The following is a 9742-nucleotide window of genomic DNA, read 5'->3' as shown; positions in this document are numbered from 1 at the left end:
CCAAACAATACTACAAATTAAGTGGAGCTAAATATGCAACAAGTTGCGTATTGACGAAACACCACATCAATTATTTAGATCTCTCTCGTTTATGTACCCAACATTATTAAATGTTATTAAACATGGCAAGGGGTGAAGCATATGAAAACTACCTATCTAGGCAAGTTTAAATGAGGCCAAAAATAACAAACAACAAATCCAGAAAATCCGCATATGCAAATTATGGATTTGGTACTATTCTGCCCTAAACCATATTTTAGAGTTGTTAAACATACAAGATGAATGCACCATGTTAAACTAGGCATTTTTCAACCCCATTTAATTATGAAGTTTATTAAATTTGGAGCTACGGTTATTTAGTTATGAAATAATGCATTTTAGCATGGCAATAGGAAAATATAAAAAACAGCATTCTAAATATTTTTAACATGGATTAAAGTTGGAAATTATGAAACTAGATAAAATTCTAAGCATTTTACATGTTTAAAACATTTTAAACCGATGCACCGTTTGTGAGTTATAATATGCATGAACATGAAGGACTTAACTGTAAATCTGTAAAACCTAGGTTAAAACTAAATTCGCTAGAAGAGGAAAAAAACATATCAGGATGAATGTAACTGAACTGGGCCAGCTACTGCAAGCGCTGCACATGGGTGGGCTTCGGTGGGCATCTCACCACGGGCCAGATCTAGCCTGTTGGAGGAGAGGCGGCGGCTGGGCCGGATGAGGCTGGGGCGACGCTGGGCCCACGATGGTGTTGGTGATGGGAGGTAGAGGCGCACGACGAGCGAGCACCTGCTCATTGCAGAGGAAGCACAGGTCATGGCAGGTTCGCGGGGACGGATATAACATGCAAGAAGGAGAGGGGCGGCGAGCTCGACCAGATCACGCGCTTGGTCGCCGGACTTGGTCGGGCGGCGCTCAGGACGGAACGGAGGTCGGTGGCGGCTGGCGAGGCAGGGCCGGGGTCAACGCGCTCGCTACAGATGACCAGGGGCACAACGCACGGGACGGCAGCGACGACGAGGGGACTTGGCGCTGGAGGCAGGCCAGGTGCACGACGGGGAGGGTGTGGTCAACGTGCTCGAAGCAGGGGAAGCAGGGTGTCTCCTCCTTGGCTCGAAACAGCCAAGGCATGGGAGGAGCTTGCTGCCAGCGGGGCGGCGACGCAGCTACGGGAGGCCGGGGAACGGGTGGATCCAGGAGCGGGGCTGCGTGGGACGCCGGGTCCAGTGGCAAGGAGGGCTTGGACAGCATCAGAGATGTTTGGCGGCGGCGGTCGCAGCTCCATGGGGATGGGGCCATGGGTTCCTGCAGGGGAAGAGATGGGGAGGTGAGGCAGAGAAAAGGCAGGGCACAAGAGAAGAAGGGAGAGGGAGAAGTGCAGTGGGGAAGCGGCCTGAGTGGAGGGATGCTCCGGTGATGATGATCTGCAGAAGGTCCGGCCTGGTTGGGAACTCCGGTGAGGTTGTTGCAGGGTCGGTGCCTCGCGGTTGCGCGGGGATGAGCCGTCGGGGTCCTCTTCCGCTCAGGATCGAGCGAGGAGGAGGGTTGCGGTCGCTGGGGAGCTGCCGTGCTGCTGGATTGATGTGAGGTGGGGCATGGAGGAGCTCCTCTCCTCCGGATCAAACAGGCGGGGCGCTGGTTGGGCTGTTGGGGGAAATGATGGACGTAGGTGGGCTCGGTGGAGGAAGCGGCCATGGTTGGGGGTTTGGATTGGGAGGGGATCCCGATGGAGATGGTAGAGAGTGGCGGCGGGGAGGAGGATCCCTAGAATTAGGGATTCATCTACCGATTGCACTGCTTAAATAGGTAGGTGGGTTAGACAGGGCAGGTTTAGGACCCTCTGATCGAAATCAGACGGTTCGAGAAAAATAGGCTAAAAGAGTCCAACACGAAAACATAGATATTTTATAGATGTTTGAGGATGATCCGGACCCAACGGTAACGATAGTCCGGTTCGGGTTCGGGGAAGTTTCGGACACGGGCGAGGGGTCGATGCACTGTGCAAAGAGGGGTTAGGCGAACAAGGTCAAGTGTGTGGTTGGACTGAGAAGAGAGAGGAGGAATGCAACCCGACAACCATTTCCGGAGACCGAAAACGTCCGACGATTTGACCGGCTATATGCCGCTATAGTTATCCGTTGGGGCGTTAAATGGACTCTGAATGCGATGAAACTTGGCAAGCGGCCTATCTACACTATAACAACACTGTATGCCAACTTTCAACCCATTCTGAGAACATTTTCCGTCCACTTATAAAATACTATTTCGGACATGTCGCGGGCGCGTGCAAGTGTGGTTGGGCTCAGAACGGATACCAGAGAGGACGGGGAGACCTGGACGGATGCAAGTTTTGAAAACATAATGATGCAATGCACATGATGACATGGAAAAATGCAACACGCAAGCAAATGACATGGCAAAGACAGCGAATAACTGGAAGACACCTGGCGAACGATCTCGGGGCATTACAGGACCATAGCTACGTAATCTGACCTGAGAATAGTTGCTCTTCTAGTTTAAACATGGAGTTTGGGTTCTCTGTGGTGGTCTTCGTGCTTTGGACACTGCAGTTGCTTTACAAACTACTCGTGTGGGGATAGTCTGTGGTGGACATGGTGTTGTGTGAACTAGAAGTGGGTTACTCTCTGCTGGGGTTGGGGTTAGATGGGTTGTAGCTAGTTCTTTATCCAACGGTGTAATTGTGCAATCTGGAAGAGTCTCGATTATGTGTGGTGGGGCTAGTTCGTGGGCCTGTACAACCATGGTCCTATCTGCATTAACGGATAGCGCCTTCTTTTGTGAAGAATGGGTTTTTGCTCCCTTAGATACTACCATCACCCCCTCCAATTCAAATGGGTGATAAATAAGAAAAGAAATTGAACGTACAGACATTGTATGATAGATAGATGTGGTAATTCACATATACTAGTTGACCCGTTGCGCCAAATGGCACAAAGACCCGCTAAAGCTATGTTGTCGATGAAAATAGTTTCATTTTGCAAGGACATATTCGATACTCGTAATAGAAAGCCCATGTGTTAAACCATGCTATTTTTAAAATGTCTATCAAAAAGATCATCCAGTAAACCCATGAGCCACAGTTCCTTTCTAATGGAAGCAGGTAATGTAATCTATGAGATTGTAATAGTGGAAAGAACATTATAAATATTTTTATTATTCTTATAACTGTAAACAAGGAGACCACTACCATCTGAATTCATACATGCACCTGCCATAAAACCAGTATATTGCACAAACAACACTCACAAATTGTCATAGGCTTTATGTAACAATGTAACCACTGTAATTTCTTCAGCGATGACAAAAGCTGGTAGAATGATGGTTGCTTGCTTGGATCGCTGCACCAAAGACCGTTGAGGACAGCAGCATATTATTGAGAACAGCGGCATATTATTTGAGAAATGATCTGTCATCTTACTTGTCCCGACATGAAGATATTATGCTAGCCACCAGTGGAATGACCTCTTTGGGAATACCTAGTCGTTTGTTCTGGAACCCAACTGCTCCAAAAACTTGCATTGGATTCTGCCTGCTTGAAAGTACAACCAACGTTGCTAATTCCCATAGGATTACTCACATAGGGGCAGAAGCTCTTTCTCTAACATGCAAGCAGAACGAACATAGGACTGTACGTATAATAAGTTTCTATAAGATAAGCAGCTTGTTGTGTTACCACCTAGACAAAAGCACCTGAGTGGACAGATCAAAACGCTGGATAGGGGCCACATCTAGCACACGCTTTTCACATATCATTTGAATTTTGGTGGATCCTGGATGAACGGCTTCATGGAGACTGAATTCGGGTGGACTCCTAGATCTCCAGTATAGATATTAATCCAGGAAATTGTCCTATGGAAAATACAAAAATATAAGAACCATGAGCTGAAGGCATGCTTGTAATTAGAACAACAACCTATTTGTAATCCGCCAGGGAGAATGATACTGCAAAAAAGGTTAAATCTCTTATGCTGAAAACCGTGCAAAGGAGTGCCCCACTGTAATAATGTAAATTTCCTGGGATGTATATTTAATAGCTAAATTTTGTTCAAATATCTAGGAATACTAATCATAAAGCCGAAGAATGCACGAAACAGCATACCAAATATATCTACCATAAGACACCGAAAAAGATATCATTTGGATCTATTTTGTCAACAAAATTGACAACCACAATAACCATGACAATCCAGCACAAAGGATGGTATACACCAGAATACTTTCACTCATAAATTCTATCTAAAAGCTAAGGTTTATTCTTAGATGCAAATATACTATCAACTCATAAAGCTGAGATACCCCTTCGGACCAGATCACCTAAGTTGGCACTAATATCAACTTTTACTTTGCAATAATAAGATCTTCATAGTTTCCTCTGTCCCAAATCTAATAGGTTTACAACCCTGATATATGACATTGGCTACTGTCATGTTGCATTTCAAAAGAACAAGGGAAAAAGGCACAACAACCACATGTAGGGCTGCTCCAAGAAACTCACATGCTTAGTTTTCATCTTGATGTTGTAGGGTAGCAGAGACTCAATAGAAACAAACACATCAAAGCAAAGTGAAAAGAAAAATGGCTAGATAGTAAGCAATGATAATGAAAGATATTTTCAGTTATCACGGACCACCAGAAGTAACACTATCGGCTCCATAAAAATGGCTTGGTAATTGACTGTTGAAAGGCAGAAGAACTGAATATATAAGAATAAGCCATAAGGCACACTTCTCACAAAAAAAGAGATGGCCACTATGAAGAAGCACGAGCCTAGTATTTCTCTAATAACAGAGATGCTCCTGTTCAATATAACTAAACTATTCCGTGAGCAAAAGGTAAACATGCATGTAGCTTGAATTCAAAGAATACACATGTAGCTAGAAAGAAAGGAAGCAAACCTCGAGCAGCAAAACAGAGTTACAACAAAACAGAAGATCAACATGCAGCAACACAGGAGATCGCATAACCTGATAAATAAACATAAATGAAGTAGTCAGAGCAGGCAAAGAAAACTTCATGCGCCAAGGCATTAAAACATTTTATAGTTCAGTTTGCAAGTTCAAAGTTGACACCATGGCGGCGCACAACTATAGAGTAAAAGACCAGCATGCTATGCATGTATACCATGTTTCACTTTGAAAATAAAGCTGGATTGCAACTGAATATCTCTCCTTGTATTTCCTATATTCCACACACCTAAATTAAACCAGCAAGTTAGCATGTCATTATTTACAAAGAAACACCAAAATAACCTAATCAACCATATCCCTTCTTTAATATTTCCTTTCTTTTTTGTAATTCTAATTCTTCAACATGGCACAAGGATTTATCCCTATTTAATCTCACACTAAGATCTAAACTTAGTGTGTGGCATATATGTTAATACCCCCAACCTAAGATCTGAGAAGAGCAAGAACAACAAAACTGAGAAATTTCCCTTGGTTATTTTAAGTTTTCATCGAACTAGCAAAATCATTTTTAGGCAACTCAAGTTATACGCCGCGTGCAAGAAGTGAACTTCCTCAGAAACCTAACAAATGCACGACAAGTCAGGTAAGTAACAATATATTGAGGATGAAAAAATGCTTATCGATACATGAGTTGAGAAACCAATCAAATACCTTCAGATTCAATGACGCAATTATCCTAGAAAGATCTTAAGCCTAGAGAACCCTTCAACTGAACCAAAAACGGCAAGTCAACATATCAACAACACAAGAGACAGCTTGTTAGCAAATCCAGCGGTAAACAAAAAACACGCTACTAATTCTTAATATCATTAACCTATAAGATTTGTACACGTAAAGTCATGTTAGTGATTCTTACACCAAGTCAGTATACCACCGCCATAGTAATACACCATCTAATTACTATATGATTATCAGACTGAAGAAAAACGTTGCAGCCCCCTTCCGCCACTTTGCGAATGTGACCTCGTGTTCCCTCTGATTCAGATCAGGAACCTGAGGGAGGAAGAACGGACGGCGGACGATGGTTATTTCCACTCTTGTTTCAATGTGATCAGGAAGCAAATGCAATCCACTTTCAGAAAACCAAACTATATATACCTAAAGGATCAGTGTTCTAAAAATGTGAGTTACACTTCCCGCTTCCATGATCCATAATAAAATAAGAGACATAGGAAAGGGGTTAGCCTACACAAATAGCCCAGAAAGAGCAAGCAAAACTTGGAAAGTGGAGGGAGAGCTCACCTGGACCCAAGAATCTGTAGGTGGCCAAGCTAGATGTGATAGGAAGCACAGAGGATCCGAAGAAAGCATACAACTTATTAGGCAATACATTCCTCCCCTACAATCCGTGGCCATGCTGGCCATGCTCGAACCAAAGGTCCACAATGTTGCATCCAGTATTAGCACAATAGTAAGGCAAAGGCATGACTTCGGAACCTAATCCCAAAGCAGCAAAAATAAAATGGCAGTAAGGCAAAGACATGTAAAGATGCAAAGGTTACATGAACTGGACATGCCAAAATTGACTAGCTCATCTTTGAGTTCCTCCAGCAATGCTACTTCCCCGTTCGAGGAGCTCTCTGTATCAGCCACTCGCCTGCTCATCTTCATGATGCTCGCCTCAACCTGTAAATCCATAAAATTTAATTTAAGCCAGATAAGTATTTTATCAGTAACTCTCGCTCTCTGGAACAAATGTGGACCAACTAAACTGAATATTCTACTCCCTCCATTCCCAAATATTTGTCTTTCTAGAGATTTCAACAAGTGACTACATACGAAGCAAAATGAGTGAATCTACACTCTAAAATATGTCTACATACATCCATATGTTGTAGTCTGTTTGAAATGTTTAGAAAGACAAATATTAGGAACAGAGGGAGTACATCAGACCAGAATCTTGACTAATTAATAACGGCCATAAGCAATCAACCTGTGAACACTCGCTCTATGGGACAAATGCAGACCAAACTAAACAGAATATTCTACACGAGAACAGAATCCAGACTAATTAATAACGACATAAGCACTGGACCTGTGAACACTTGCTCTCTGGGATAGATGCAGACCAAACTAAACCGAAGAAACACATAACTTTGTTTTTACCTTCATAACAGGCAGCATGACCAGAATCACATCCCGTGAGAAGCCATAAACCTAGAAACTGCATCAGTTAGAAAGACTGCATAGACGTGGCACATGTGCAAATATTTGTCCAATTACAAAATAAGAAAGGGATATTACCAGCACATTTTGTTATACTGCTTGGTTATGTTCAAATGGTACACAAAATCGTATTGGTAGATGAAGAAACGCAATGCAAGATCTTTCAGTCCCCTCTTTTTATCCCTCTCTGAATCCATGTCCCTTCTTTTTCATCCCTCTCTCTGAATCTAGATCCTAGCAATGATCAAGCTTCCAGTCCCCTCTTTTTCATCCCTCTCTCTCAAACACACATGACACATTGCAGCAAACATAACACATCAACTACTGTAATTGAAAACTGAAGTTGTGACTCTCTATTATCCAATTCAGTAACCATAAACTCTGTGCCTAGCAGCAAAGATCTCATAAATGCACATACACATGATCACAAATTGTATCATCTAAATGCAAGAACAAAGTGGAGGAAAGAGAGAGGATATAGAGGCAAACCTGAACTTCCTCGAGCTCCTTGCTCCTACTGCTCTAGTCGGAGACCCTCCCTCAACCGCCGACCACATCCGCAACCGCCGCTGAAATGTAATGAAGGCCTCCCATGAAAGGAAATTAATATCTATATATGAGAAATCAGATGAGAATATGCAGAATAACCAATAGGCATTTTTAGCATCGCTATGATACTGGATAATGTTGGCCTCTGGTAGCACGATTCACAAGCATATGTCGAGACACAAAGGTAAGTAGTAGATAATTTTATACCCCAGTGCAGACTGTGCGTTCTTCCTGAATGGAACACGGAAAACCTGGATTAGAATTTTCAGAAGTTCTCTAAAACTACCTGTCGTCAATGAGTAAAGTATCCTATGGCTAGTACCTATGTACGTAACAAATTCAACTCTCCATTGTCTAGAATTCAACAGCCATCAGAATATAAACAAACTTGGCAAGCATTGTACTGCCCCTTCTTACATAGACCATGCAAACTAACAAGGATGCCCCTTCAACCACATATAACACAAGCATAAAGCAAAGAATATTAAACTGCGACTTCAACTATAGATAACACAAGCACCGTTGTGTTGTCTAGCATAAACAACATGGAGCCTCTAGCAGCAGGGTATGATCTGCGATTTACATTTATACTCATTACTGTTAGCAAAACAAACCACCTTTCGTTTATTAAATCATGATTTTCTCACCATGAATCATACTAAATTATATATACATGATTTTCAGTCATGGTTAGTTTCTGTGCCTAAAATAGGTATGCAAATTGGTGCATGGCGACAAATAGTAGCAAGTATCGCTCACGGATAACAATCTACTCAAACTGAATTGAAACCGAATAAATAATGCAAGCAGACAACCAGGTATAAAACTGGCACATATGTGTACAGACAACTATTTCATTGGCCTTTCCTTGAATTTGTACATATTCATCTGTGCTTATGTTTAAAGATCGAGTATCCATCCGATGTAACATCAAGAAATTGCACATGTATCTTTCTCTCCACTCTTTTCACAAAATTGGTTGCTTTAAACATAAAAATTGTTGGCAATACATATATGATTATATTTTTTTTTCCAAATAATTAACTCACATGTCAGCATACATATCTAGGCACTCATTTTTTATCCAAGAATTTGGTGGCATGGATCCACTCTGGAAACAAACAGATACATGGTAGGAGGAAAACGTGAAGAGACAAGCACGGGACAACACATACCTTGCCTCCTCCCTGGCCCGGTTCCCTGTCGCCAGCCTCCTCCCCCTCCTGCGCAGCTCAACCCCATCGCGACCAGAGAATTGGCTCGTGATCCAACCACCGGATGGCCAGTGAAGCTAATTGTGCTAAGGGAGAGATACCATCAACGAAGGTTTGAAGAGGAAAAACTAAGAGAATAGATATGGGGAGAGGGATCTGACCATCTCCAGCTTCCTCGGTCTCGAGCACCTCCATCCAGTCTCTCATTTTTCTAACCTTCCCCGTCTTGGCCTCTAGCTCGAGCTCCAACCCACCAACGCCAGATTCGACCCAGAAGCACCAACGATGGTGGAGGGGAGTAGCAGGCAGCGGCGGTGATGAGCGAGGATGAGGGAGGGGCTGTGGGGAACGAAGCGTGCACAACACCCCGGCAGCGGCATGGCGCCACGAACGGCGGTTTCCTCCTGGCGACGTGGTTGTAGGGGAGAGAGGAGGGAGGCAGAACGGCGGCGGCGGCTAACGAGGATGGAGGAGGGAGGAGCGCGAGATGTGGGGCTTGGTGAGGCTAGGGTTTATCCGGTGGGGACTGGGGCCTGGGGAGACGGGGGATTGGGTGCGGAGCGCGTGGTGGGGATTGGGCAAAACGCCCTGCACGCGGAAATAGGCGACCCAGCCAACCAGCGTGCCACGAGCCCACCCGTCATTGGACAATGAAAACTACCGCCGGGTGAAAATTAGTTTTAACCGTCGTGAAGATCTGATGGCTCAGGCGCGCTGGAATGCAGATCTGACGGCCAACGAAGCTCCAAATCGGGGGAGCTTTGTGAGAGCGAGTTGGCTAGCCTCATTATAGTTTTAAATGTGGTCTAACCAAAT

At 43.8% G+C, this 9742-nt stretch overlaps 1 long non-coding RNA gene across 25 annotated transcripts; it reads right to left on the bottom strand.

Annotated features, from left to right (window-relative positions):
* Window positions 1–3157: 3157 nt before the first annotated feature.
* LOC125551613 lies at window positions 3158–9504 on the bottom strand. 25 transcript variants are annotated; one of them, XR_007302913.1, is made up of 9 exons: window positions 9088–9504; window positions 8888–9012; window positions 7920–7943; window positions 7653–7732; window positions 7104–7154; window positions 5649–6623; window positions 5152–5223; window positions 4926–4994; window positions 3158–3879 (listed from the first exon to the last, which is right to left on the bottom strand). It is a non-coding gene; the product is annotated as an uncharacterized LOC125551613 (long non-coding RNA). The 25 variants fall into 25 exon arrangements; XR_007302905.1 differs by lacking the exon at window positions 5152–5223 and having other exon boundaries at window positions 5649–5706; window positions 5854–6623; window positions 9088–9503; XR_007302906.1 differs by having other exon boundaries at window positions 4926–5557; window positions 5649–5706; window positions 5854–6623; window positions 9088–9502.
* Between the last annotated feature and the right edge of the window lie 238 nt (window positions 9505–9742).

Source organism: Triticum urartu, chromosome 4 (assembly GCF_003073215.2).
Source record: "Triticum urartu cultivar G1812 chromosome 4, Tu2.1, whole genome shotgun sequence".
In the NCBI taxonomy this organism is placed as follows: domain Eukaryota; kingdom Viridiplantae; phylum Streptophyta; class Magnoliopsida; order Poales; family Poaceae; genus Triticum; species Triticum urartu.
Note: the sequence above shows the minus strand (reverse complement) of the source record. Positions and strands in the feature narration are given on the sequence as shown.